Consider the following 6,000-nt stretch of genomic DNA (forward strand, 5'->3'; position numbering starts at 1 on the left):
ACAACTTGTCTGGTAGACATTTCACTAGGCATTGAGGGCACCATAAGGCTTCATTCAGACGCACTGGCACCCGGCCTGCATGCAGGCTGCCTTTATTTTCGCACCTGAATTCTTCCTGAGATGCATGTAGGCAACCTATAGAGATGGATGCAGATCCAGCAGCTGCACGGACACAGCTGCATGTCAACATTTGACAGTGGTGCATGAACGGCTGCACAGCCTCTAATGTACACTCTCTACATTCCAGACTATTCAGCAGCTCCTGCACAATTGTCAGGCATTTACATGCAGCTGTGACCATGCAGCTGAGGCATCTGCATCAACCTCTATAGGCTGCCTGCATGCAGCTTGGGGCAAATGCAGATGCATTTGGAGGCCTAAAATGTTTTCCTCCATTCATTTTACACCAAAACTGTAAAACTGCTATGGTGGTTCCCAGGGGCAGACTGACAATTCATGGGGCCCCCGGGCAATAGGGGATCATGGGGCCCCTGTATCCTCGCCCACACTTAAACCACACCCAAAAAAGCCTATGAAAGGTACCAGGGGCATCTCATGGGGCCCCCTACTGACCCCGGGCCCTCGGGCAGTGCCCGAGTTCCCAAATGGTCAGTCCGCCCCTGGTTGTTCCACAAACATTTGAAAAAAATACTTATTGGGCTTTTAATAGTGAATAATTCACAATGTACAGCAGAAGACAATGAAGCAACCAGTATTTGACCAGTGTTTTCTGGTTGTCTTGCCTCAACTCTCCAAGCATTGTGTAAAAATTAGAACTTTGCAAAAAACATGATGAAATTATGTGTCTGTTTCTGACCAGTCTTTACTAGATTCATGTTTGTCCTGATAGCAGCCAAGAATGTGTTCTTGACTATGAGTGAAATGTCTTTCATTCTGCAAGTTTTACAGAAAAGTAAATGTAAGATTGATTTACAAAGCAAACAGACAAGTTTCCAGATTTCACCTGTACGGTCCCAGCTGTGCTTGCTCATTTCAGATCACTCTTTTTACACTCACTGCTGGCTATAATTGTCTTGGGGCATTTTGTGTTTAGTCTGAGATAAATTGTTCCATTTCACCACAAAGATGAAATGAAACAAATACCCTCAAGAAAAAACAGAGCAAGTCTAAAACATCAAATAAATGAACTCAATATGGACTTCAAGATTTTGTGATGAATGTAAAACCCAACATGTGGTAAAAATGTATTCATTAGCTTTATATACAAACTGGAGAATGTGATTAGGTAATATTCCATTTTCACAATGTTGTCGCCTGAAATTGAATTGTATCTAAAACTGACTGATAAATCTGTGGTCATGAAAATTTGCTAAATAGGAATGAAATGCTCTTTTCAGATTCATAGAGAAAATGTTCTATAAAGGACAAGGCACCTCAAGATTTATTGCAAGGGTAATGGAAACCAAATCATAACATAAAGTAGGATGTTATTGGGTATAATAATTTAAAATGACTGATAAAAAAAATATCACTTTATTTAAACAGAAGTAAAAAAGTAGAGTACAAATCTGCTATTCGTTAAAGCGGTATTAAACCCAAAACCAAATATGTACTATATTGCAGCTCACCAATCATTATATGTGGTAGCCGCATTTGTTTTCTTTGTTTTGACGTTTTCCTTCTGTTTTTATCTGGTGCACTAGCCCTTAACACACCTCCTGTATTAAAATGCAATGTACAATGTATCTAAGCCTAGCTATGAAAATATACACACCCTTGTTTCAGTGGTGTAGTTAGGTTTTTTGCTGCCGTAGGCAACACAAAAATCAGGCGCCCCGCCCCGGCAGAGAGAGCCTGACACCGACCAACACCAGACCCCCTACCCCCCAATCACCCAGAGAGAGCCTGACAGTGACCAACAATACCCCTGCCCCCCCAACCGAGAGAGCCTTCCACTAACACCCCCCCCCCCCGGCAACAGAGAGGCACTTGCCTTAACAGCTCCGGACATTCCTGAAAACGGGAGTCGGGCTCTGCATACACCATCAAGCAGCCTCTTTCTTCCTGGGGGGTCATGCCCCCCTTGAAAATGTTGCCCTAGGCAAATGCTTGTTTGCCTTGTGGTAAATACGCCCCTGCCTAGTTCAATATCATACCATATCCATGAACCCAAGCAGGTGGGGCATTACACTACAGACATCCTACCCTAGTGTAGTCAGACTCTTCTTCTCCTGCTTTATTTACTATCCCATTTTTCTCTTACTTTTCTGTGCTATCCATCCTACTCTTCTGGATCCCAATGAAGATAAAAAAACAACCAATATTACGCAATATATCATGCAGTAATTTATGCCTCTGTGTATACATAATGTTTATAGAGATGTAATGATTAGACATTTCCAGTGCAAATAAGATACAAAGTTATTTATGTCAATGCTGTTACATAACAGCCATGTACACCTAGGTATTCTAAGAATCTGCATCATATATGACAAATGATTTCATTATACCCTTACATTTTTTTTTAACAAAATAAAAATACTGAAACAGAAAAACATACATGTTTCTACAAAGCTGTAGAAATAGGACATAACTCATTATTCACAATTGTGCAGATAAGTTACATTTTATTTGAATTTTATCTTTAGATGATGTCAACCAGCTGGTCAATACTGAACGGTTTTGTTAACACCATACCATATGGTCACTAAGTAACCAACCATTATGAGTGTATCAAAAAGACCAGAACAAAGTTGTTTTAGTAGAGTTTCCATGGACTAAATGTTCTGTCTAGAAAAGTACCAATAAAATTTGTTTGGCTTGTGGTGATATTAACATGTAACAGTGGGAAAGTGGGAAAGAATCTCTTAAATACTAAAATTCCGGAAAACATGCATACCTTTCCTTTCCTGTAAGTCAGGCATTTAGACAGTCTTGTTGTATTTACACATACCTAGTAAACACAATGGGGCACAGTTATAAAAGTGATTTCAAGGAAAGAATGTACTGAGAGTTTTCTAGTAGAAAATATGCTTGCTACTTGGTGACATATGCCAGAATAAAGGCCACTTTTAGACTTAAGTGGGCAAAGGGCATGCTCTTTTAAGTGGATCGCCATCGATTTTACATACAGTATATCATAATAATGAGAATTAACTGTTAAAAATAAAACAATTTGTACCTTGTTTAGGTAGGTTAGAATTTTTTCTTGACACAAGCATGAAATATACACATGGGTATGCCTATGCCCCCTACTTACTCACAGGGCCAATTGTACTGTAAATGAAATTAAACAAGTCTGTCTTTTTTTCCTTACTGCTCAAGCCAGTTATGCTGTTGCTAAACAACTTCTTTTACCTTGACCTTGCTGGTTTCATCTTGCCTGCTGGAGGTTCAAGCCACTCCTGAGTGAAGTTCTCTCTGTTCAAGCTGCTAAATGTGTACTATGAGGGAAGCCTTCCCTATACGAGTAAATTTTGGGGTACAGGAATCAGGTCTATTGGGGTTCTAGTTCTCTCTCACCATTTATCTGCTTTCATCATAGCCATAAACATAAACTATCCAGCACTCTTGATATAGCATTGGGACCCATTCATGGGATTGTAGTGGTGAAATGATGGATGGCGCTTCTAAAATGTAATTCCAATACAAGATAACACCAGCGCACCATTTATCTAAACATGGTGTGCTGGTGACATCTTAGATTGGGATCTCCATTATGGAAATGCATTAAGGACACAAGTCCAACTTCCAACTTGCTTCCTGGTCATGTAATGATAACACGGCTGTGCTGTGATTGGACCACGTCATTAGGGGATTCTGCCACACCCAATGACATCACACACTAGGATGTAATGACATGGTGTCATCTTGTTTCCAGGCAGTGTTCCATGCCTCCCTCCTATTTTTCCTCTTGTATAATGTAAACTGTGATAGCAGGCTTCTCAAGATATTATACCTCAGGAGGCAAAAAGGTGACCTGCTCTCACTGCCATAAGAGGACCTCTTCAAGCCCTGAAGAAGCTGCTATACATTCCAGGACCTGCTATCTTGAATAAAGATAAAGCCTTATGTCGCAGGGATTGTCCAGACCTGTGAACAGTGTTGGACTTGTGGTCATCTGGGTTTACCTGGAATGATGTTGTGCCAGGTTTGCCTGTAAAAATCAGCAATGGATAAGGAGATAGACAAAGTGGAGGTCTAGACCAGGGGTGGGCAAACTTTTTGACTTGAGGGCCGCAATGGGTTCATATATTGGACCCGGGGGCCGGACCAAGAGTAGATGAATGATGTGTATGTGTCATCCATAGTAAGTATAGTAATATTCCCCCATAGTAAGCATAGTAATTAATCCCCCATATAGTAATTATCCCCCATAGTAATTCATCCCCCATATAGTAATTCATCCCCCATAGTAATTCATCCCCCATATAGTAATTCATCCCCCATAGTAATTCATCCCCCATATAGTAATTCATCCCCCATATAGTAATTCATCCCCCATATAGTAATTCATCCCCCATAGTAATTCATCCCCCATATAGTAATTCATCCCCCATATAGTAATTCATCCCCCATAGTAATTCATCCCCCATATAGTAATTCATCCCCCATAGTAATTCCTCCCCCATATAGTAATTCATCCCCCATAGTAATTCATCCCCCATAGTAATTCATCCCCAATATAGTAATTCATCCCCCATATAGTAATTCATCCCCCATAGTAATTCATCCCCCATATAGTAATTCATCCCCCATATAGTAATTCATCCCCCATAGTAATTCATCCCCCATATAGTAATTCATCCCCCATAGTAATTCATCCCCCATAGTAATTCATCCCCCATATAGTAATTCATCCCCCATATAGTAATTCATCCCCCATAGTAATTCATCCCCCATATAGTAATTCATCCCCCATATAGTAATTCATCCCCCATAGTAATTCCTCCCCCATATAGTAATTCATCCCCCATATAGTAATTCATCCCCCATAGTAATTCATCCCCCATATAGTAATTCATCCCCCATATAGTAATTCATCCCCCATAGTAATTCATCCCCCATAGTAATTAATCCCCCATATAGTAATTCATCCCCCATAGTAATTCATCCCCCATATAGTAATTCATCCCCCATAGTAATTCATCCCCCATATAGTAATTCATCCCCCATATAGTAATTCATCCCCCCTATAGTAATTCATTCCCCATATTAATTCATCCCCCATATTAAGTCCCCAAGTCCCCCCTGTGTCAATTCACTTACCTTTGCTCCGCGCGTTCCTCTCGCCGTGTTCCCGCGCAGTTCCGGGGTAGCATGAAAATCTGTCTCCTATGAGGATCTGTCCCCCTCGACGTATCTGCGCATGTGCCAGTTTCAGGCATTAGCAGCCGATCGGCGATCTCCGGCACATGCGCAGATACGTCGAGGGGGACAGATCCTCATAGGAGACAGATTTTCATGCTACACCGGTCTTCAGGGCGGACTGTGAGAGGAGCCTAGCGGGAGCCTAGCTCCGCGGGCCGGATTAAAAGGTCCGCCGGGCCGTAGTTTGCCCATTGCTGGTCTAGACCCTTGTTAAACAAACCTTGAAGGACTCAATTCATGAGTTGTCAGAAACCAAATCTAGTCAAGCAGCTACATCTGTCTCAAGTCCTTCTCTAGCCCAGAGCAGTCAGTTAAAGAATATTCAGTAGCATCACTTTCGAACCCCTTGCCATAGGCTTTGACTTCACCTCTGTTCAAAATTTAGTCAGGATAATTAAGGAGGCTTTTAAATGCTATCAAATAGACAGAAGGTACGGTAATGATTTATAGAAGCTAAATTATACAGGCAGGGGAAGGATTACAGAAAAGTATAGAAGATATCACAGTTTTTTTCTCTGTTTGAATGAACTTACCAGCTCTCACTGAGGTGCAGCCATAGGTTTGGGTGGATCATGTTCAGTATCCTTGTGTTCTGGCCGTAGTTTTTGGAGGATATTTTAGCGCTTCTCTTCTCCCTCTCTTACCCATTTCTTTCCAACTAGGGTACCT

The sequence above is a fragment of the Staurois parvus genome, unplaced genomic scaffold, assembly GCF_062004578.1.
Source record: "Staurois parvus isolate SC_StPar_1 unplaced genomic scaffold, SC_StPar_1.0 ptg000070l, whole genome shotgun sequence".
Lineage (NCBI taxonomy): Eukaryota > Metazoa > Chordata > Amphibia > Anura > Ranidae > Staurois > Staurois parvus.